Source organism: Ascaphus truei, unplaced genomic scaffold (genome assembly GCF_040206685.1).
Source record: "Ascaphus truei isolate aAscTru1 unplaced genomic scaffold, aAscTru1.hap1 HAP1_SCAFFOLD_286, whole genome shotgun sequence".
NCBI lineage: Eukaryota > Metazoa > Chordata > Amphibia > Anura > Ascaphidae > Ascaphus > Ascaphus truei.
In genome coordinates this window covers 430,415-456,939 of record NW_027455816.1, presented here as the reverse complement: position 1 = coordinate 456,939, position 26,525 = coordinate 430,415, and the positions used below count along the sequence as shown (strand labels likewise).

The window sequence follows — 26,525 nt, the reverse complement described above, 5'->3', positions numbered from 1 at the left end:
CTACCAGGGGGTAAGGGAAGAGCAAGGACTGCTCCTGGTGGCTGGGAGTGTAGGTCCAGGGACATCCTAAAGGTGAAGACCTGATTGATAAGAATTGATTCGGTGTAAGCTGTACACTGCCATTGATTGAGAGAGACTGAATAAAGATCATCTGTTCCACATACTTCTGTCCTGAGACTGAAATCTATCAGGGAGAAGAAGAGATAGTTCTCCTGCAGAGATTTCTCCCCACACATCTGGGGGCTGCAAAGAGATGGAAGTGCTGTCACCGTGAGTACGATTCGGGCAAGACTCCAGAAGCCTGTCCTGACCTTCCCCATAACACCAGGCAGGAGACTCAGGGCCCCCTGTTACCAGCAGGTATGCACCACACTACCATGAGTAACCAGAGCAGCTTTCCCAGGATAGACCTATATGAGATTGGGTGGTGGAAACAGGGTTACACAACCTAACATCCTGCTGCTAATACGGCTGTGAAACATGTATGGATGTGAAACATTTTAAAGTGTAACATTGAAAGTGTCTGGCAGAGTTAATTTTGGAGGTGAAGATTAGAGAAAGATCTGGATTCTGCATAACCACAACAACAACTCTGCAGCTGTGAGAACTTGACTTTCTAAAAGTCAAGTGATTATTTGTACCCTGCCTATCCTCCAATAACTGGGAAGTCTCTCCTCCTGCATCTCACTATGCCCTCCCTATTGCTTTTTCTGTTTACTGTTTCCTCACTCCTTTGTGAGCGTTTCTGTTCTCTCCAACTTCCCCACTGCACCATTATTTATACACCTCTCTCCCAACAACTTCTTTACCCTTCAATAAAAAGCACCCACACAAATCCTCTATTCACACCCTCTATCTACTCCTTCCCCCTGCTGGGGATCTCCCCTAAGCCTGAACCCAGACATACACACCTGCTCTCACCCACGCCTCCCTGCCACCTCCTCTCACCCACGCCTCCCTGCCATCTCTTCTCACCCACGCCTCCCTGCCACCTCCTCTCACCCACGCCTCCCTGCCATCTCTTCTCACCCACGCCTCCCTGCCATCTCTTCTCACCCACGCCTCCCTGCCATCTCTTCTCACCCACGCCTCCCTGCCATCTCTTCTCACCCACGCCTCCCTGCCATCTCTTCTCACCCACGCCTCCCTGCCATCTCTTCTCACCCACGCCTCCCTGCCATCTCTTCTCACCCACGCCTCCCTGCCATCTCCTCTCACCCACACCTCCCTGCCATCTCTTCTCACCCACGCCTCCCTGCCATCTCTTCTCACCCACGCCTCCCTGCCACCTCCTCTCACCCACGCCTCCCTGCCATCTCTTCTCACCCACGCCTCCCTGCCATCTCTTCTCACCCACGCCTCCCTGCCATCTCTTCTCACCCACGCCTCCCTGCCATCTCTTCTCACCCACGCCTCCCTGCCATCTCTTCTCACCCACGCCTCCCTGCCATCTTTTCTCACCCACGCCTCCCTGCCATCTCTTCTCACCCACGCCTCCCTGCCATCTCTTCTCACCCACGCCTCCCTGCCACCTCTTCTCACCCACGCCTCCCTGCCATCTCTTCTCACCCACGCCTCCCTGCCATCTCTTCTCACCCACGCCTCCCTGCCATCTCTTCTCACCCACGCCTCCCTGCCACCTCTTCCCCTGTAAATGGTGTTAACCATCTGATTTAAGGCTGCGTCCCCGCTATCGCTGATCGGGAGGCGCTTGCGGAGGAGACTTACATGTATAGATATATGTAAGTCCCCGCTCACGCGGTGTGTGGCGCTCGTGCACACGCTCAGCTGCGATCGTCGCGTAGGTAAACAAAAAATCTACACTTACCCGTGCGCTGAACTACCCGCAATGCCCCCCCTTCCCCCGTGCGCTGAACTACCCGCAATGCCCCCCCCTTCCCCCGTGCGCTGAACTACCCGCAATGCCCCCCCTTCCCCCGTGCGCTGAACTACCCGCAATGCCCCCCCCTTCCCCCGTGCGCTGAACTACCCGCAATGCCCCCCCCCTTCCCCCGTGCGCGCGTTCAAGCCGGACACCTCTCCAAGCATGAGCGCGTTCAGCTCCAGCGGGGACGTAGCCTTATACTTACTAACCTGAAAACTCACCCCACAAGTTAAGGTTCCCAACAGCCTGCAGTCCTGGCTACTGTCCCACACTCAGCCCCTCCTACCACCCATTGTGGCCAAGCACTGCCATACACAGCACTTATTCCCTCACCTGCCGTCTTTGTAAGTTTCCCCTCAAACCTCTTAGATTGTAAGCTCTTCGGGGCAGGGATTTCCTTTCCTATTGTCTGATTTTGCTGCACTTATTGTATTATAATTTTCTGTACTGTATTCTTTGTGAAGCGCTGAGTACACTTTTGGCACTATATAAATAAAGACATACAATGCCTCTCCCTATACACCCTAACATCCCGCTGCTAATGCCTCTCCCTATACACCCTAACATCCCACTGCTAATACCTCTCCCTATACACCCTAACACCCTGCTGCTAATACCTCTCCCTATACACCCTAACATCCCGCTGCTAATACCTAACACCCCGCTGCTAATACCTCTCCCTATACACCCTAACATCCTGCTGCTAATACCTCTCCCTATACAACCTAACACCCCGCTGCTAATACCTCTCCCTATACACCCTAACATCCCGCTGCTAATACCTCTCCCTATACACCCTAACATCCCGCTGCTAATCCCTCTCCCTATACACCCTAACACCCTGCTGCTAATACCTCTCCCTATACACCCTAACACCCTGCTGCTAATACCTCTCCCTATACACCCTAACATCCTGCTGCTAATACCTCTCCCTATACACCCTAACACCCCGCTGCTAATACCTCTCCCTATACACCCTAACACCCCGTTGCTAATACCTCCCCCTATACACCCTAACATCCCGCTGCTAATACCTCTCCCTATACACCCTAACATCCCGCTGCTAATACCTCTCCCTATACACCCTAACATCCTGCTGCTAATACCTCTCCCTATACACCCTAACACCCCGCTGCTAATACCTCTCCCTATACACCCTAACACCCCGCTGCTAATACCCCTCCCTATACACCCTAACACCCCGCTGCTAATACCTAACATCCCGCTGCTAATACCTCTCCCTAAACACCCTAACATCCCGCTGCTAATACCTCTCCCTATACACCCTAACATCCTGCTGCTAATACCTCTCCCTATACACCCTAACACCCCGCTGCTAATACCTCTCCCTATACACCCTAACATCCCGCTGCTAATACCTCTCCCTATACACCCCAACATCCCTCTGCTAATACCTCTCCCTATACACCCTAACATCCCGCTGCTAATACCTCTCCCTATACACCCTAACATCCCGCTGCTAATACCTCTCCCTATACACCCTAACATTCCGCTGCTAATACCTCTCCCTATACACCCTAACACCCCGCTGCTAATACCTCTCCCTATACACCCTAACATCCCGCTGCTAATACCTCTCCCTATACACCCTAACACCCCGCTGCTAATACCTCTCCCTATACACCCCAACATCCCGCTGCTAATACCTCTCCCTATACACCCTAACACCCCGCTGCTAATACCTCTCCCTATACACCCCAACATCCCGCTGCTAATACCTCTCCCTATACACCCTAACATCCCGCTGCTAATATCTCTCCATACTCCCTAACATCCTGCTGCTAATACCTCTCCCTATACACCCTAACACCCTGCTGCTAATACCTCACCCTATTACACCCTAACATCCCGCTGCTAATACCTCTCCCTATACACCCTAACATCCCACTGCTAATACCTCTCCCTATACACCCTAACATCCCTCTGCTTATACCTCTCCCTATACACCCTAACACCCCGCTGCTAATACCTCTCCCTATACACCCTAACATCCCGCTGCTAATACCTCTCCCTATACACCCTAACATCCCACTGCTAATACCTCTCCCTATACACCCTAACACCCCGCTGCTAATACCTCTACCTATACACCCTAACATCCCGCTGCTAATGCCTCTCCCTATACACCCTAACATCCCACTGCTAATACCTCTCCCTATACACCCTAACACCCTGCTGCTAATACCTCTCCCTATACACCCTAACATCCTGCTGCTAATACCTCTCCCTATACACCCTAACATCCTGCTGCTAATACCTCTCCCTATACACCCTAACACCCCGCTGCTAATACCTCTCCCTATACACCCTAACATCCCGCTGCTAATACCTCTCCCTATACACCCTAACACCCCGCTGCTAATACCTCTCCCTATACACCCTAACATCCCGCTGCTAATCCCTCTCCCTATACACCCTAACACCCCGCTGCTAATACCCCTCCCTATACACCCTAACTTCCCGCTGCTAATACCTCTCCCTATACACCCTAACATCCCGCTGCTAATACCTCTCCCTATACACCCTAACATCCTGCTGCTAATACCTCTCCCTATACACCCTAACACCCCGCTGCTAATACCTCTCCCTATACACCCTAACATCCCGCTGCTAATACCTCTCCCTATACACCCTAACATCCTGCTGCTAATACCTCTCCCTATACACCCTAACACCCCGCTGCTAATACCTCTCCCTATACACCCTAACACCCCGCTGCTAATACCCCTCCCTATACACCCTAACTTCCCGCTGCTAATACCTCTCCCTATACACCCTAACATCCCGCTGCTAATACCTCTCCCTATACACCCTAACATCCTGCTGCTAATACCTCTCCCTATACACCCTAACACCCCGCTGCTAATACCTCTCCCTATACACCCTAACATCCCGCTGCTAATACCTCTCCCTATACACCCCAACATCCCTCTGCTAATACCTCTCCCTATACACCCTAACATCCCGCCGCTAATACCTCTCCCTATACACCCTAACACCCTGCTGCTAATACCTCACCCTATTACACCCTAACATCCTGCTGCTAATATCTCTCCCTATACACCCTAACACCCTGCTGCTAATACCTCACCCTATTACACCCTAACATCCCGCTGCTAATACCTCTCCCTATACACCCTAACATCCTGCTGCTAATACCTCTCCCTATACACCCTAACATCTGCTGCTAATACCTCTCCCTATACACCCTAACATCCCGCTGCTAATACCTCTCCCTATACACCCTAACACCCTGCTGCTAATACCTCTACCTATACACCCTAACATCCCGCTGCTAATACCTCTCCCTATACACCCTAACATCCCGCTGCTAATACCTCTCCCTATACACCCTAACATCCCGCTGCTAATACCTCTCCCTATACACCCTAACACCCCGCTGCTAATACCTCTCCCTATACACCCTAACATCCCGCTGCTAATACCTCTCCCTATACACCCTAACATCCCGCTGCTAATACCTCTCCCTATACACCCTAACATCCCGCTGCTAATATCTCTCCCTAGACACCCTAACATCCCGCTGCTAATACCTCTCCCTATACACCCTAACATCCCGCTGCTAATACCTCTCCCTATACACCCTAACACCCCGCTGCTAATACCTCTCCCTATACACCCTAACATCCCGCTGCTAATACCTCTCCCTATACACCCTAACACCCCGCTGCTAATACCTCTCCCTATACACCCTAACATCCCGCTGCTAATACCTCTCCCTATACACCCTAACATCCCGCTGCTAATACCTCTCCCTATACACCCTAACACCCCGCTGCTAATACCTCTCCCTATACACCCTAACACCCCTGCTGCTAATACCTCTCCCTATACACCCTTACACCCTGCTGCTAATACCTCTCCCTATACACACTAACACCCTGCCGCTAATACCTCTCCCTATACACCCTAACATCCTGCTGCTAATACCTCTCCCTATACACCCTAACATCCCGCTGCTAATACCTCTCCCTATACACCCTAACATCCTGCTGCTAATACCTCTCCCTATACACCCTAACACCCTGCTGCTAATACCTCTCCCTATACACCCTAACATCCCGCTGCTAATACCTCTCCCTATACACCCTAACATCCTGCTGCTAATACCTCTCCCTATACACCCTAACATCCTGCTGCTAATACCTCTCCCTATACACCCCAACATCCCGCTGCTAATACCTCTCCCTATACACCCTAACATCCCGCTGCTAATACCTCTCCCTATACACCCTAACACCCCGCTGCTAATACCTCTCCCTATACACCCTAACATCTGCTGCTAATACCTCTCCCTATACACCCTAACACCCTGCTGCTAATACCTCTCCCTATACACCCTAACATCCCGCTGCTAATACCTCTCCCTATACACCCTAACATCCCGCTGCTAATACCTCTCCCTATACACCCTAACATCCCGCTGCTAATACCTCTCCCTATACACCCTAACATCCTGCTGCTAATACCTCTCCCTATACACCCTAACATCCCGCTGCTAATACCTCTCCCTATACACCCTAACATCCCACTGCTAATACCTCTCCCTATACACCCTAACACCCCGCTGCTAATACCTCTCCCTATACACCCTAACATCCTGCTGCTAATACCTCTCCCTATACACCCTAACATCCCGCTGCTAATACCTCTCCCTATACACCCTAACATCCCGCTGCTAATACCTCTCCCTATACACCCTAACACCCCGCTGCTAATACCTCTCCCTATACACCCTAACATCCCGCTGCTAATCCCTCTCCCTATACACCCTAACACCCCGCTGCTAATACCCCTCCCTATACACCCTAACATCCCGCTGCTAATACCTCTCCCTATACACCCTAACATCCTGCTGCTAATACCTCTCCCTATACACCCTAACATCCCGCTGCTAATACCTCTCCCTATACACCCTAACATCCCACTGCTAATACCTCTCCCTATACACCCTAACACCCCGCTGCTAATACCTCTCCCTATACACCCTAACATCCTGCTGCTAATACCTCTCCCTATACACCCTAACATCCCGCTGCTAATACCTCTCCCTATACACCCTAACATCCCGCTGCTAATACCTCTCCCTATACACCCTAACACCCCGCTGCTAATACCTCTCCCTATACACCCTAACATCCCGCTGCTAATCCCTCTCCCTATACACCCTAACACCCCGCTGCTAATACCCCTCCCTATACACCCTAACTTCCCGCTGCTAATACCTCTCCCTATACACCCTAACATCCCGCTGCTAATACCTCTCCCTATACACCCTAACATCCTGCTGCTAATACCTCTCCCTATACACCCTAACACCCCGCTGCTAATACCTCTCCCTATACACCCTAACATCCCGCTGCTAATACCTCTCCCTATACACCCTAACATCCTGCTGCTAATACCTCTCCCTATACACCCTAACACCCCGCTGCTAATACCTCTCCCTATACACCCTAACACCCCGCTGCTAATACCCCTCCCTATACACCCTAACTTCCCGCTGCTAATACCTCTCCCTATACACCCTAACATCCCGCTGCTAATACCTCTCCCTATACACCCTAACACCCCGCTGCTAATACCTCTCCCTATACACCCTAACATCTGCTGCTAATACCTCTCCCTATACACCCTAACACCCTGCTGCTAATACCTCTCCCTATACACCCTAACATCCCGCTGCTAATACCTCTCCCTATACACCCTAACATCCCGCTGCTAATACCTCTCCCTATACACCCTAACATCCCGCTGCTAATACCTCTCCCTATACACCCTAACATCCTGCTGCTAATACCTCTCCCTATACACCCTAACATCCCGCTGCTAATACCTCTCCCTATACACCCTAACATCCCACTGCTAATACCTCTCCCTATACACCCTAACACCCCGCTGCTAATACCTCTCCCTATACACCCTAACATCCTGCTGCTAATACCTCTCCCTATACACCCTAACATCCCGCTGCTAATACCTCTCCCTATACACCCTAACATCCCGCTGCTAATACCTCTCCCTATACACCCTAACACCCCGCTGCTAATACCTCTCCCTATACACCCTAACATCCCGCTGCTAATCCCTCTCCCTATACACCCTAACACCCCGCTGCTAATACCCCTCCCTATACACCCTAACATCCCGCTGCTAATACCTCTCCCTATACACCCTAACATCCTGCTGCTAATACCTCTCCCTATACACCCTAACATCCCGCTGCTAATACCTCTCCCTATACACCCTAACATCCCACTGCTAATACCTCTCCCTATACACCCTAACACCCCGCTGCTAATACCTCTCCCTATACACCCTAACATCCTGCTGCTAATACCTCTCCCTATACACCCTAACATCCCGCTGCTAATACCTCTCCCTATACACCCTAACATCCCGCTGCTAATACCTCTCCCTATACACCCTAACACCCCGCTGCTAATACCTCTCCCTATACACCCTAACATCCCGCTGCTAATCCCTCTCCCTATACACCCTAACACCCCGCTGCTAATACCCCTCCCTATACACCCTAACTTCCCGCTGCTAATACCTCTCCCTATACACCCTAACATCCCGCTGCTAATACCTCTCCCTATACACCCTAACATCCTGCTGCTAATACCTCTCCCTATACACCCTAACACCCCGCTGCTAATACCTCTCCCTATACACCCTAACATCCCGCTGCTAATACCTCTCCCTATACACCCTAACATCCTGCTGCTAATACCTCTCCCTATACACCCTAACACCCCGCTGCTAATACCTCTCCCTATACACCCTAACACCCCGCTGCTAATACCCCTCCCTATACACCCTAACTTCCCGCTGCTAATACCTCTCCCTATACACCCTAACATCCCGCTGCTAATACCTCTCCCTATACACCCTAACATCCTGCTGCTAATACCTCTCCCTATACACCCTAACACCCCGCTGCTAATACCTCTCCCTATACACCCTAACATCCCGCTGCTAATACCTCTCCCTATACACCCCAACATCCCTCTGCTAATACCTCTCCCTATACACCCTAACATCCCGCCGCTAATACCTCTCCCTATACACCCTAACACCCTGCTGCTAATACCTCACCCTATTACACCCTAACATCCTGCTGCTAATATCTCTCCCTATACACCCTAACACCCTGCTGCTAATACCTCACCCTATTACACCCTAACATCCCGCTGCTAATACCTCTCCCTATACACCCTAACATCCTGCTGCTAATACCTCTCCCTATACACCCTAACATCTGCTGCTAATACCTCTCCCTATACACCCTAACATCCCGCTGCTAATACCTCTCCCTATACACCCTAACACCCTGCTGCTAATACCTCTACCTATACACCCTAACATCCCGCTGCTAATACCTCTCCCTATACACCCTAACATCCCGCTGCTAATACCTCTCCCTATACACCCTAACATCCCGCTGCTAATACCTCTCCCTATACACCCTAACACCCCGCTGCTAATACCTCTCCCTATACACCCTAACATCCCGCTGCTAATACCTCTCCCTATACACCCTAACATCCCGCTGCTAATACCTCTCCCTATACACCCTAACATCCCGCTGCTAATATCTCTCCCTAGACACCCTAACATCCCGCTGCTAATACCTCTCCCTATACACCCTAACATCCCGCTGCTAATACCTCTCCCTATACACCCTAACACCCCGCTGCTAATACCTCTCCCTATACACCCTAACATCCCGCTGCTAATACCTCTCCCTATACACCCTAACACCCCGCTGCTAATACCTCTCCCTATACACCCTAACATCCCGCTGCTAATACCTCTCCCTATACACCCTAACATCCCGCTGCTAATACCTCTCCCTATACACCCTAACACCCCGCTGCTAATACCTCTCCCTATACACCCTAACACCCCTGCTGCTAATACCTCTCCCTATACACCCTTACACCCTGCTGCTAATACCTCTCCCTATACACACTAACACCCTGCCGCTAATACCTCTCCCTATACACCCTAACATCCTGCTGCTAATACCTCTCCCTATACACCCTAACATCCCGCTGCTAATACCTCTCCCTATACACCCTAACATCCTGCTGCTAATACCTCTCCCTATACACCCTAACACCCTGCTGCTAATACCTCTCCCTATACACCCTAACATCCCGCTGCTAATACCTCTCCCTATACACCCTAACATCCTGCTGCTAATACCTCTCCCTATACACCCTAACATCCTGCTGCTAATACCTCTCCCTATACACCCCAACATCCCGCTGCTAATACCTCTCCCTATACACCCTAACATCCCGCTGCTAATACCTCTCCCTATACACCCTAACACCCCGCTGCTAATACCTCTCCCTATACACCCTAACATCTGCTGCTAATACCTCTCCCTATACACCCTAACACCCTGCTGCTAATACCTCTCCCTATACACCCTAACATCCCGCTGCTAATACCTCTCCCTATACACCCTAACATCCCGCTGCTAATACCTCTCCCTATACACCCTAACATCCCGCTGCTAATACCTCTCCCTATACACCCTAACATCCTGCTGCTAATACCTCTCCCTATACACCCTAACATCCCGCTGCTAATACCTCTCCCTATACACCCTAACATCCCACTGCTAATACCTCTCCCTATACACCCTAACACCCCGCTGCTAATACCTCTCCCTATACACCCTAACATCCTGCTGCTAATACCTCTCCCTATACACCCTAACATCCCGCTGCTAATACCTCTCCCTATACACCCTAACATCCCGCTGCTAATACCTCTCCCTATACACCATAACACCCCGCTGCTAATACCTCTCCCTATACACCCTAACATCCCACTGCTAATACCTCTCCCTATACACCCTAACATCCCGCTGCTAATACCTCTCCCTATACACCCTAACATCCCACTGCTAATACCTCTCCCTATACACCCTAACACCCCGCTGCTAATACCTCTACCTATACACCCTAACACCCCGCTGCTAATACCTCTCCCTATACACCCTAACATCCCGCTGCTAATGCCTCTCCCTATACACCCTAACATCCTGCTGCTAATACCTCTCCCTATACACCCTAACATCCCGCTGCTAATACCTCTCCCTATACACCCCAACACCCCGCTGCTAATACCTCTCCCTATACACCCTAACATCCCGCTGCTAATACCTCTCCCTATACACCCTAACACCCCGCTGCTAATACCTCTCCCTATACACCCTAACATCCCGCTGCTAATACCTCTCCCTATACACCCTAACATCCCGCTGCTAATACCTCTACCTATACACCCTAACATCCCGCTGCTAATACCTCTCCCTATACTCCCTAACATCCTGCTGCTAATACCTCTCCCTATACACCCTAACACCCCGCTGCTAATACCTCTCCCTATACACCCTAACATCCCGCTGCTAATACCTCTCCCTATACACCCTAACATCCCGCTGCTAATACCTCTCCCTATACACCCTAACACCCCGCTGCTAATACCTCTCCCTATACCCTAACATCCTGCTGCTAATACCTCACTATACACCCTAACACCCCACTGCTAATACCTCTCCCTATACACCCCAACACCCTGCTGCTAATACCTCTCCCTATACACCCTAACACCCTGCTGCTAATACTTCTCCCTATACACCCCAACACCCTGCTGCTAATACCTCTCCCTATACACCCTAACATCCCGATGCTAATACCTCTCCCTATACACCCTAACACCCCGCTGCTAATACCTCTCCCTATACACCCTAACATCCCGCTGCTAATACCTCTCCCTATACACATAAACATCCCTCTGCTAATACCTCTCCCTATACACCCTAACATCCCGCTGCTAATACCTCTCCCTATACACCCTAACACCCCGCTGCTAATACCTCTCCCTATACACCCTAACATCCCGCTGCTAATACCTCTCCCTATACACCCTAACACCCTGCTGCTAATACCTCTCCCTATACACCCTAACATCCTGCTGCTAATACCTCTCCCTATACACCCTAACACCATGCTGCTAATACCTCTCCCTATACACCCTAACATCCCGCTGCTAATATCTCTCCCTATACACCCTAACACCCCGCTGCTAATACCTCTCCCTATACACCCTAACATCCTGCTGCTAATACCTCTCCCTATACTCCCTAACATCCCACTGCTAATACCTCTCCCTATACACCCTAACACCCTGCTGCTAATACCTCCCCCTATACACCCTAACATCCTGCTGCTAATACCTCACCCTATTACACCCTAACATCCCGCTGCTAATACCTCTCCCTATACACCCTAACATCCTGCTGCTAATACCTCTCCCTATACACCCTAACACCCCGCTGCTAATACCTCTCCCTATACACCCTAACACCCCGCTGCTAATACCTCTCCCTATACACCCTAACATCCCGCTGCTAATACCTCTCCCTATACACCCTAACACCCCGCTGCTAATACCTCTCCCTATACACCCTAACATCCCGCTGCTAATACCTCTCCCTATACACCCTAACATCCCGCTGCTAATACCTCTCCCTATACACCCTAACATCCCACTGCTAATACCTCTCCCTATACACCCTAACATCCTGCTGCTAATACCTCTCCCTATACACCCTAACATCCCGCTGCTAATACCTCTCCCTATACACCCTAACATCCCGCTGCTAATACCTCTCCCTATACACCCTAACACCCCGCTGCTAATACCTCTCCCTATACCCTAACATCCTGCTGCTAATACCTCACTATACACCCTAACACCCCACTGCTAATACCTCTCCCTATACACCCTAACACCCCGCTGCTAATACCTCTCCCTATACACCCTAACATCTGCTGCTAATACCTCACCCTATACACCCTAACATCCCGCTGCTAATACCTCTCCCTATACACCCTAACATCCCGCTGCTAATACCTCTCCCTATACACCCTAACATCCCGCTGCTAATACCTCTCCCTATACACCCTAACATCCCGCTGCTAATACCTCTCCCTATACACCCTAACATCCTGCTGCTAATACCTCTCCCTATACACCCTAACACCCCGCTGCTAATACCTCTCCCTATACACCCTAACATCCCGCTGTTAATACCTCTATCTATACACCCTAACATCCTGCTGCTAATACCTCTCCCTATACACCCTAACATCCCGCTGCTAATACCTCTCCCAATACACCCTAACACCCCGCTGCTAATACCTCTCCCTATACACCCTAACATCCCACTGCTAATACCTCTCCCTATACACCCTAACACCCCGCTGCTAATACCTCTACCTATACACCCTAACACCCCGCTGCTAATACCTCTCCCTATACACCCTAACATCCCGCTGCTAATACCTCTACCTATACACCCTAACATCCCGCTGCTAATACCTCTCCCTATACACCCTAACATCCCGCTGCTAATACCTCTCCCTATACACCCTAACATCCCGCTGCTAATACCTCTCCCTATACACCCTAACATCCCGCTGCTAATACCTCTCCCTATACACCCTAACATCCCGCTGCTAATACCTCTCCCTATACACCCTAATATCCTGCTGCTAATACCTCTCCCTATACACCCTAACATCCCGCTGCTAATACCTCTCCCTATACACCCTAACATCCCGCTGCTAATACCTCTCCCTATACACCCTAACACCCTGCTGCTAATACCTCTCCCTATACACCCTAACATTCCGCTGCTAATACCTCTCCCTATACACCCTAACATCCCGCTGCTAATACCTCTCCTTATACACCCTAACACCATGCTGCTAATACCTCTCCCTATACACCCTAACACCCCGCTGCTAATACCTCTCCCTATACACCCTAACATTCCGCTGCTAATACCTCTCCCTATACACCCTAACATCCTGCTGCTAATACCTCTCCCTATACACCCTAACACCCCGCTGCTAATACCTCTCCCTATACACCCTAACACCCCGTTGCTAATCCCTCTCCCTATACACCCTAACATCCCGCTGCTAATACCTCTCCCTATACACCCTAACACCCTGCTGCTAATACCTCCCCCTATACACCCTAACATCCCGCTGCTAATACCTCTCCCTATACACCCTAACATCCTGCTGCTAATACCTAACACCCCGCTGCTAATACCTCTCCCTATACACCTAACATCCTGCTGCTAATACCTCTCCCTATACACCCTAACACCCCGCTGCTAATACCTCTCCCTATACACCATAACACCCCGCTGCCAATACCCCTCCCTATACACCCTAACATCCCGCTGCTAATACCTCTCCCTATACACCCTAACATCCCACTGCTAATACCTCTCCCTATACACCCTAACACCCCGCTGCTAATACCTCTACCTATACACCCTAACACCCCGCTGCTAATACCTCTCCCTATACACCCTAACATCCCGCTGCTAATACCTCTACCTATACACCCTAACATCCTGCTGCTAATACCTCTCCCTATACACCCTAACATCCCGCTGCTAATACCTCTCCCTATACACCCTAACACCCCGCTGCTAATACCTCTCCCTATACACCCTAACACCATGCTGCTAATACCTCTCCCTATACACCGTAACACCCCGCTGCTAATACCTCTCCCTATACACCCTAACATCCCGCTGCTAATACCTCTCCCTATACACCCTAACATCCCGCTGCTAATACCTCTCCCTATACACCCTAACATCCTGCTGCTAATACCTCTCCCTATACACCCTAACACCCCGCTGCTAATACCTCTCCCTATACACCCTAACATCCCGCTGCTAATATCTCTCCCTATACTCCCTAACATCCCACTGCTAATACCTCTCCCTATACACCCTAACACCCTGCTGCTAATACCTCACCCTATTACACCCTAACATCCCGCTGCTAATACCTCTCCCTATACACCCTAACATCCTGCTGCTAATACCTCTCCCTATACACCCTAACACCCCGCTGCTAATACCTCTCCCTATACACCCTAACACCCCGCTGCTAATACCTCTCCCTATACACCCTAACATCCCGCTGCTAATACCTCTCCCTATACACCCTAACACCCCGCTGCTAATACCTCTCCCTATACACCCTAACATCCCGCTGCTAATACCTCTCCCTATACACCCTAACATCCCGCTGCTAATACCTCTCCCTATACACCCTAACATCCCGCTGCTAATACCTCTCCCTATACACCCTAACATCCTGCTGCTAATACCTCTCCCTATACACCCTAACATCCCGCTGCTAATACCTCTCCCTATACACCCTAACATCCCGCTGCTAATACCTCTCCCTATACACCCTAACACCCCGCTGCTAATACCTCTCCCTATACCCTAACATCCTGCTGCTAATACCTCACTATACACCCTAACACCCCACTGCTAATACCTCTCCCTATACACCCTAACACCCCGCTGCTAATACCTCTCCCTATACACCCTAACATCTGCTGCTAATACCTCACCCTATACACCCTAACATCCCGCTGCTAATACCTCTCCCTATACACCCTAACATCCCGCTGCTAATACCTCTCCCTATACACCCTAACATCCCGCTGCTAATACCTCTCCCTATACACCCTAACATCCCGCTGCTAATACCTCTCCCTATACACCCTAACATCCTGCTGCTAATACCTCTCCCTATACACCCTAACACCCCGCTGCTAATACCTCTCCCTATACACCCTAACATCCCGCTGTTAATACCTCTATCTATACACCCTAACATCCTGCTGCTAATACCTCTCCCTATACACCCTAACATCCCGCTGCTAATACCTCTCCCAATACACCCTAACACCCCGCTGCTAATACCTCTCCCTATACACCCTAACATCCCACTGCTAATACCTCTCCCTATACACCCTAACACCCCGCTGCTAATACCTCTACCTATACACCCTAACACCCCGCTGCTAATACCTCTCCCTATACACCCTAACATCCCGCTGCTAATACCTCTACCTATACACCCTAACATCCCGCTGCTAATACCTCTCCCTATACACCCTAACATCCCGCTGCTAATACCTCTCCCTATACACCCTAACATCCCGCTGCTAATACCTCTCCCTATACACCCTAACATCCCGCTGCTAATACCTCTCCCTATACACCCTAACATCCCGCTGCTAATACCTCTCCCTATACACCCTAATATCCTGCTGCTAATACCTCTCCCTATACACCCTAACATCCCGCTGCTAATACCTCTCCCTATACACCCTAACATCCCGCTGCTAATACCTCTCCCTATACACCCTAACACCCTGCTGCTAATACCTCTCCCTATACACCCTAACATTCCGCTGCTAATACCTCTCCCTATACACCCTAACATCCCGCTGCTAATACCTCTCCTTATACACCCTAACACCATGCTGCTAATACCTCTCCCTATACACCCTAACACCCCGCTGCTAATACCTCTCCCTATACACCCTAACATTCCGCTGCTAATACCTCTCCCTATACACCCTAACATCCTGCTGCTAATACCTCTCCCTATACACCCTAACACCCCGCTGCTAATACCTCTCCCTATACACCCTAACACCCCGTTGCTAATCCCTCTCCCTATACACCCTAACATCCCGCTGCTAATACCTCTCCCTATACACCCTAACACCCTGCTGCTAATACCTCCCCCTATACACCCTAACATCCCGCTGCTAATACCTCTCCCTATACACCCTAACATCCTGCTGCTAATACCTAACACCCCGCTGCTAATACCTCTCCCTATACACCTAACATCCTGCTGCTAATACCTCTCCCTATACACCCTAACACCCCGCTGCTAATACCTCTCCCTATACACCATAACACCCCGCTGCCAATACCCCTCCCTATACACCCTAACATCCCGCTGCTAATACCTCTCCCTATACACCCTAACATCCCACTGCTAATACCTCTCCCTATACACCCTAACACCCCGCTGCTAATACCTCTACCTATACACCCTAACACCCCGCTGCTAATACCTCTCCCTATACACCCTAACATCCCGCTGCTAATACCTCTACCTATACACCCTAACATCCTGCTGCTAATACCTCTCCCTATACACCCTAACATCCCGCTGCTAATACCTCTCCCTATACACCCTAACACCCCGCTGCTAATACCTCTCCCTATACACCCTAACACCATGCTGCTAATACCTCTCCCTATACACCGTAACACCCCGCTGCTAATACCTCTCCCTATACACCCTAACATCCCGCTGCTAATACCTCTCCCTATACACCCTAACATCCCGCTGCTAATACCTCTCCCTATACACCCTAACATCCCGCTGCTAATACCTCTCCCTATACACCATAACATCCCGCTGCTAATACCTCTCCCTATACACCCTAACATCCCGCTGCTAATACCTCTCCCTATACACCCTAACATCCCGCTGCTAATACCTCTCCCTATACACCATAACATCCCGCTGCTAATACCTCTCCCTATACACCCTAACATCCCGCTGCTAATACCTCTCCCTATACACCCTAACATCCCGCTGCTAATACCTCTCCCTATACACCCTAACATCCCGCTGCTAATACCTCTCCCTATACACCCTAACATTCCGCTGCTAATACCTCTCCCTATACACCATAACATCCCGCTGCTAATACCTCTCCCTATACACCGTAACACCCCGCTGCTAATACCTCTCCCTATACACCCTAACATCCTGCTGCTAATACCTCTCCCTATACACCCTAACATCCCGCTGCTAATACCTCTCCCTATACACCCTAACACCCCGCTGCTAATACCTCTCCCTATACACCGTAACACCCCGCTGCTAATACCTCTCCCTATACACCCTAACATCCCGCTGCTAATACCTCTCCCTATACACCATAACATCCCGCTGCTAATACCTCTCCCTATACACCGTAACACCCCGCTGCTAATACCTCTCCCTATACACCCTAACATCCCGCTGCTTATACCTCTCCCTATACACCCTAACATCCCGCTGCTAATACCTCTCCCTATACACCCTAACATCCCGCTGCTAATACCTCTCCCTATACACCCTAACACCCTGCTGCTAATACCTCTCCCTATACACCCTAACATTCCGCTGCTAATCCCTCTCCCTATACACCCTAACATCCCGCTGCTAATACCTCTCCTTATACACCCTAACACCATGCTGCTAATACCTCTCCCTATACACCCTAACACCCCGCTGCTAATACCTCTCCCTATACACCCTAACATTCCGCTGCTAATACCTCTCCCTATACACCCTAACATCCTGCTGCTAATACCTCTCCCTATACACCCTAACACCCCGCTGCTAATACCTCTCCCTATACACCCTAACACCCCGTTGCTAATCCCTCTCCCTATACACCCTAACATCCCGCTGCTAATACCTCTCCCTATACACCCTAACACCCTGCTGCTAATACCTCCCCCTATACACCCTAACATCCCGCTGCTAATACCTCTCCCTATACACCCTAACATCCTGCTGCTAATACCTAACACCCCGCTGCTAATACCTCTCCCTATACACCTAACATCCTGCTGCTAATACCTCTCCCTATACACCCTAACACCCCGCTGCTAATACCTCTCCCTATACACCATAACACCCCGCTGCCAATACCCCTCCCTATACACCCTAACATCCCGCTGCTAATACCTCTCCCTATACACCCTAACATCCCACTGCTAATACCTCTCCCTATACACCCTAACACCCCGCTGCTAATACCTCTACCTATACACCCTAACACCCCGCTGCTAATACCTCTCCCTATACACCCTAACATCCCGCTGCTAATACCTCTACCTATACACCCTAACATCCTGCTGCTAATACCTCTCCCTATACACCCTAACATCCCGCTGCTAATACCTCTCCCTATACACCCTAACACCCCGCTGCTAATACCTCTCCCTATACACCCTAACACCATGCTGCTAATACCTCTCCCTATACACCGTAACACCCCGCTGCTAATACCTCTCCCTATACACCCTAACATCCCGCTGCTAATACCTCTCCCTATACACCCTAACATCCCGCTGCTAATACCTCTCCCTATACACCCTAACATCCCGCTGCTAATACCTCTCCCTATACACCATAACATCCCGCTGCTAATACCTCTCCCTATACACCCTAACATCCCGCTGCTAATACCTCTCCCTATACACCCTAACATCCTGCTGCTAATACCTCTCCCTATACACCATAACATCCCGCTGCTAATACCTCTCCCTATACACCCTAACATCCCGCTGCTAATACCTCTCCCTATACACCCTAACATCCCGCTGCTAATACCTCTCCCTATACACCCTAACATCCCGCTGCTAATACCTCTCCCTATACACCCTAACATCCCGCTGCTAATACCTCTCCCTATACACCCTAACATCCCGCTGCTAATACCTCTCCCTATACACCCTAACATCCCGCTGCTAATACCTCTCCCTATACACCCTAACACCCCGCTGCTTATACCTCTCCCTATACACCCTAACACCCCGCTGCTAATACCTCTCCCTATACACCCTAACATCCCGCTGCTAATATCTCTCCCTATACACCCTAACATCCCGCTGCTAATACCTCTCCCTATACACCCTAACACCCTGCTGCTAATACCTCTACCTATACACCCTAACACCCCGCTGCTAATACCTCTCCCTATACACCCTAACATCCCGCTGCTAATACCTCTACCTATACACCCTAACATCCTGCTGCTAATACCTCTCCCTATACACCCTAACATCCCGCTGCTAATACCTCTCCCTATACACCCTAACACCCCGCTGCTAATACCTCTCCCTATACACCCTAACATCCCGCTGCTAATACCTCTCCCTATACACCCTAACATCCCGCTGCTAATACCTCTCCCTATACACCCCAACATCCCTCTGCTAATACCTCTCCCTATACACCCTAACATCCCGCTGCTAATACCTCTCCTTATACACCCTAACACCATGCTGCTAATACCTCTCCCTATACACCCTAACACCCCGCTGCTAATACCTCTCCCTATACACCCTAACACCCCGCTGCTAATACCTCTCCTTATACACCCTAACACCATGCTGCTAATACCTCTCCCTATACACCCTAACACCCCGCTGCTAATACCTCTCCCTATACACCCTAACATCCCGCTGCTAATACCTCTCCTTATACACCCTAACACCATGCTGCTAATACCTCTCCCTATACACCCTAACATCCCGCTGCTAATACCTCTCCCTATACACCCTAACATCCCGCTGCTAATACCTCTCCCTATACACCCCAACATCCCTCTGCTAATACCTCTCCCTATACACCCTAACATCCCGCTGCTAATACCTCTCCTTATACACCCTAACACCCCGCTGCTAATACCTCTCCCTATACACCCTAACATTCCGCTGCTAATACCTCTCCCTATACACCCTAACACCCCGCTGCTAATACCTCTCCCTATACACCCTAACACCCCGCTGCTAATACCTCTCCCTATACACCCTAACATCCTGCTGCTAATACCTCTCCCTATACACCCTAACACCCCGCTGCTAATACCTCTCCCTATACACCCTAACACCCCGTTGCTAATCCCTCTCCCTATACACCCTAACATCCCGCTGCTAATACCTCTCCCTATACACCCTAACACCCTGCTGCTAATACCTCCCCCTATACACCCTAACATCCCGCTGCTAATACCTCTCCCTATACACCCTAACATCCTGCTGCTAATACCTAACACCCCGCTGCTAATACCTCTCCCTATACACCTAACATCCTGCTGCTAATACCTCTCCCTATACACCCTAACACCCCGCTGCTAATACCTCTACCTATACACCCTAACACCCCGCTGCTAATACCTCTCCCTATACACCCTAACACCCCGCTGCTAATACCTCTACCTATACACCCTAACACCCCGCTGCTAATACCTCTCCCTATACACCCTAACACCCTGCTGCTAATACCTCTACCTATACACCCTAACATCCTGCTGCTAATACCTCTCCCTATACACCCTAACATCCCGCTGCTAATACCTCTCCCTATACACCCTAACATCCCGCTGCTAATACCTCTCCCTATACACCCTAACATCCCGCTGCTAATACCTCTCCTTATACACCCTAACACCATGCTGCTAATACCTCTCCCTATACACCCTAACACCCCGCTGCTAATACCTCTCCCTATACACCCTAACATTCCGCTGCTAATACCTCTCCCTATACACCCTAACATCCTGCTGCTAATACCTCTCCCTATACACCCTAACACCCCGCTGCTAATACCTCTCCCTATACACCCTAACACCCCGTTGCTAATCCCTCTCCCTATACACCCTAACATCCCGCTGCTAATACCTCTCCCTATACACCCTAACACCCTGCTGCTAATACCTCCCCCTATACACCCTAACATCCCGCTGCTAATACCTCTCCCTATACACCCTAACACCCCGCTGCTAATACCTCTCCCTATACACCCTAACATCCCGCTGCTAATACCTCTCCCTATACACCCTAACATCCTGCTGCTAATACCTAACAACCCGCTGCTAATACCTCTCCCTATACACCTAACATCCTGCTGCTAATACCTCTCCCTATACACCCTAACACCCCGCTGCTAATACCTCTCCCTATACACCATAACACCCCGCTGCCAATACCCCTCCCTATACACCCTAACATCCCGCTGCTAATACCTCTCCCTATACACCCTAACACCCTGCTGCTAATACCTCCCCCTATACACCCTAACATCCCGCTGCTAATACCTCTCCCTATACACCCTAACATCCTGCTGCTAATACCTAACATCCCGCTGCTAATACCTCTCCCTATACACCCTAACATCCTGCTGCTAATACCTCTCCCTATACACCCTAACACCCCGCTGCTAATACCTCTCCCTATACACCCTAACATCCCGCTGCTAATACCTCTCCCTATACACCCCAACATCCCTCTGCTAATACCTCTCCCTATACACCCTAACATCCCGCTGCTAATACCTCTCCCTATACACCCTAACATCCCGCTGCTAATATCTCTCCCTATACACCCTAACATCCCGCTGCTAATACCTCTCCCTATACACCCTAACATCCCGCTGCTAATACCTCTCCCTATACACCCTAACATCCCGCTGCTAATACCTCTCCCTATACACCCTAACACCCCGCTGCTAATACCTCTCCCTATACACCCTAACACCCCGCTGCTAATACCTCTCCCTATACACCCTAACATCCCGCTGCTAATACCTCTACCTATACACCCTAACATCCTGCTGCTAATACCTCTCCCTATACACCCTAACATCCCGCTGCTAATACCTCTCCCTATACACCATAACATTCCGCTGCTAATATCTCTCCCTATACACCCTAACATCCCGCTGCTAATACCTCTCCCTATACACCCTAACACCCTGCTGCTAATACCTCACCCTATTACACCCTAACATCCCGCTGCTAATACCTCTCCCTATACACCCTAACATCCCGCTGCTAATACCTCTCCCTATACACCCTATCATCTGCTGCTAATACCTCTCCCTATACACCCTAACATCCCGCTGCTAATACCTCTCCCTATACACCCTAACATCCCGCTGCTAATACCTCTCCCTATACACCCTAACATCCCACTGCTAATACCTCTCCCTATACACCCTAACACCCCGCTGCTAATACCTCTACCTATACACCCTAACACCCCGCTGCTAATACCTCTCCCTGTACACCCTAACATCCCGCTGCTAATACCTCTCCCTATACACCCTAACACCCCGCTGCTAATACCTCTCCCTATACACCCTAACATCCCGCTGCTAATACCTCTCCCTATACACCCTAACATCCCGCTGCTAATACCTCTCCCTATACACCCTAACATCCCGCTGCTAATACCTCTACCTATACACCCTAACATCCTGCTGCTAATACCTCTCCCTATACACCCTAACATCCCGCTGCTAATACCTCTCCCTATACACCCTAACACCCCGCTGCTAATACCTCTCCCTATACACCCTAACATCCCGCTGCTAATACCTCTCCCTATACACCCCAACACCCTGCTGCTAATACCTCTCCCTATACACCCTAACACCCTGCTGCTAATACCTCTCCCTATACACCCCAACACCCTGCTGCTAATACCTCTCCCTATACACCCTAACACCCTGCTGCTAATACCTCTCCCTATACACCCTAACATCCCGATGCTAATACCTCTCCCTATACACCCTAACACCCTGCTGCTAATATCTTTCCTTATACACCCTAACACCCTGCTGCTAATACCTCTCCCTATACACCCTAACACCCCACTGCTAATACCTCTCCCTATACACCCTAACATTCCGCTGCTAATACCTCTCCCTATACACCCTAACATTCCGCTGCTAATACCTCTCCCTATACACCCTAACATCCCGCTGCTAATACCTCTCCCTATACACCCTAACATTCCGCTGCTAATACCTCTCCCTATACACCCTAACATCCTGCTGCTAATACCTCTCCCTATACACCCTAACACCCTGCTGCTAATACCTCTCCCTATTCACCCTAACACCCTGCTGCTAATACCTCTCCCTATACACCCCAACACCCTGCTGCTAATACCTCTCCCTATACACCCTAACATCCCGCTGCTAATACCTCTCCCTATACACCCTAACATCTGCTGCTAATACCTCTCCCTATACACCCTAACATCCCGCTGCTAATACCTCTCCCTATACACCCTAACATCCCGCTGCTAATACCTCTCCCTATACACCCTAACATCCCACTGCTAATACCTCTCCCTATACACCCTAACACCCCGCTGCTAATACCTCTACCTATACACCCTAACACCCCGCTGCTAATACCTCTCCCTGTACACCCTAACATCCCGCTGCTAATACCTCTCCCTATACACCCCAACACCCTGCTGCTAATACCTCTCCCTATACACCCTAACATCCCGCTGCTAATACCTCTCCCTATACACCCTAACATCTGCTGCTAATACCTCTCCCTATACACCCTAACATCCCGCTGCTAATACCTCTCCCTATACACCCTAACATCCCGCTGCTAATACCTCTCCCTATACACCCTAACATCCCACTGCTAATACCTCTCCCTATACACCCTAACACCCCGCTGCTAATACCTCTACCTATACACCCTAACACCCCGCTGCTAATACCTCTCCCTGTACACCCTAACATCCCGCTGCTAATACCTCTCCCTATACACCCTAACACCCCGCTGCTAATACCTCTCCCTATACACCCTAACATCCCGCTGCTAATACCTCTCCCTATACACCCTAACATCCCGCTGCTAATACCTCTCCCTATACACCCTAACATCCCGCTGCTAATACCTCTACCTATACACCCTAACATCCCGCTGCTAATACCTCTCCCTATACACCCTAACACCCTGCTGCTAATACCTCCCCCTATACACCCTAACATCCCGCTGCTAATACCTCTCCCTATACACCCTAACATCCTGCTGCTAATACCTAACACCCCGCTGCTAATACCTCTCCCTATACACCTAACATCCTGCTGCTAATACCTCTCCCTATACACCCTAACACCCCGCTGCTAATACCTCTACCTATACACCCTAACACCCCGCTGCTAATACCTCTCCCTATACACCCTAACACCCCGCTGCTAATACCTCTCCCTATACACCCTAACATCCCGCTGCTAATACCTCTCCCTATACACCCTAACATCCCGCTGCTAATACCTCTCCCTATACACCCTAACATCCCGCTGCTAATACCTCTCCTTATACACCCTAACACCATGCTGCTAATACCTCTCCCTATACACCCTAACACCCCGCTGCTAATACCTCTCCCTATACACCCTAACATTCCGCTGCTAATACCTCTCCCTATACACCCTAACACCCCGCTGCTAATACCTCTCCCTATACACCCTAACATCCCGCTGCTAATACCTCTCCCTATACACCCTAACACCCCGCTGCTAATACCTCTCCCTATACACCCTAACACCCCGTTGCTAATCCCTCTCCCTATACACCCTAACATCCCGCTGCTAATACCTCTCCCTATACACCCTAACACCCTGCTGCTAATACCTCCCCCTATACACCCTAACATCCCGCTGCTAATACCTCTCCCTATACACCCTAACATCCTGCTGCTAATACCTAACAACCCGCTGCTAATACCTCTCCCTATACACCTAACATCCTGCTGCTAATACCTCTCCCTATACACCCTAACACCCCGCTGCTAATACCTCTCCCTATACACCATAACACCCCGCTGCCAATACCCCTCCCTATACACCCTAACATCCCGCTGCTAATACCTCTCCCTATACACCCTAACACCCTGCTGCTAATACCTCCCCCTATACACCCTAACATCCCGCTGCTAATACCTCTCCCTATACACCCTAACATCCTGCTGCTAATACCTCTCCCTATACACCCTAACACCCCGCTGCTAATACCTCTCCCTATACACCCTAACATCCCGCTGCTAATACCTCTCCCTATACACCCCAACATCCCTCTGCTAATACCTCTCCCTATACACCCTAACATCCCGCTGCTAATACCTCTCCCTATACACCCTAACATCCCGCTGCTAATATCTCTCCCTATACACCCTAACATCCCGCTGCTAATACCTCTCCCTATACACCCTAACACCCCGCTGCTAATACCTCTCCCTATACACCCTAACACCCCGCTGCTAATACCTCTCCCTATACACCCTAACATCCCGCTGCTAATACCTCTCCCTATACACCCTAACATCCCGCTGCTAATACCTCTCCCTATACACCCTAACACCCCGCTGCTAATACCTCTCCCTATACACCCTAACATCCTGCTGCTAATATCTCTCCCTATACACCCTAACATCCCGCTGCTAATACCTCTCCCTATACACCCTAACACCCTGCTGCTAATACCTCACCCTATTACACCCTAACATCCCGCTGCTAATACCTCTCCCTATACACCCTAACATCCCGCTGCTAATACCTCTCCCTATACACCCTATCATCTGCTGCTAATACCTCTCCCTATACACCCTAACATCCCGCTGCTAATACCTCTCCCTATACACCCTAACATCCCGCTGCTAATACCTCTCCCTATACACCCTAACATCCCACTGCTAATACCTCTCCCTATACACCCTAACACCCCGCTGCTAATACCTCTACCTATACACCCTAACGCCCCGCTGCTAATACCTCTCCCTGTACACCCTAACATCCCGCTGCTAATACCTCTCCCTATACACCCTAACACCCCGCTGCTAATACCTCTCCCTATACACCCTAACATCCCGCTGCTAATACCTCTCCCTATACACCCTAACATCCCGCTGCTAATACCTCTCCCTATACACCCTAACATCCCGCTGCTAATACCTCTACCTATACACCCTAACATCCTGCTGCTAATACCTCTCCCTATACACCCTAACATCCCGCTGCTAATACCTCTCCCTATACACCCTAACACCCCGCTGCTAATACCT

The 26,525-nt window shown here is 50.3% G+C and overlaps 1 protein-coding gene across 1 annotated transcript in view; it reads right to left on the bottom strand.

Annotated features, from left to right (window-relative positions):
• MAF1 (MAF1 negative regulator of RNA polymerase III) overlaps window positions 1-26,525 on the bottom strand; it is a gene marked incomplete at its 3' end in the record, with an annotated part of 86,698 nt that overhangs the window by 31,601 nt on the left and 28,572 nt on the right. The window lies entirely within an intron of this gene.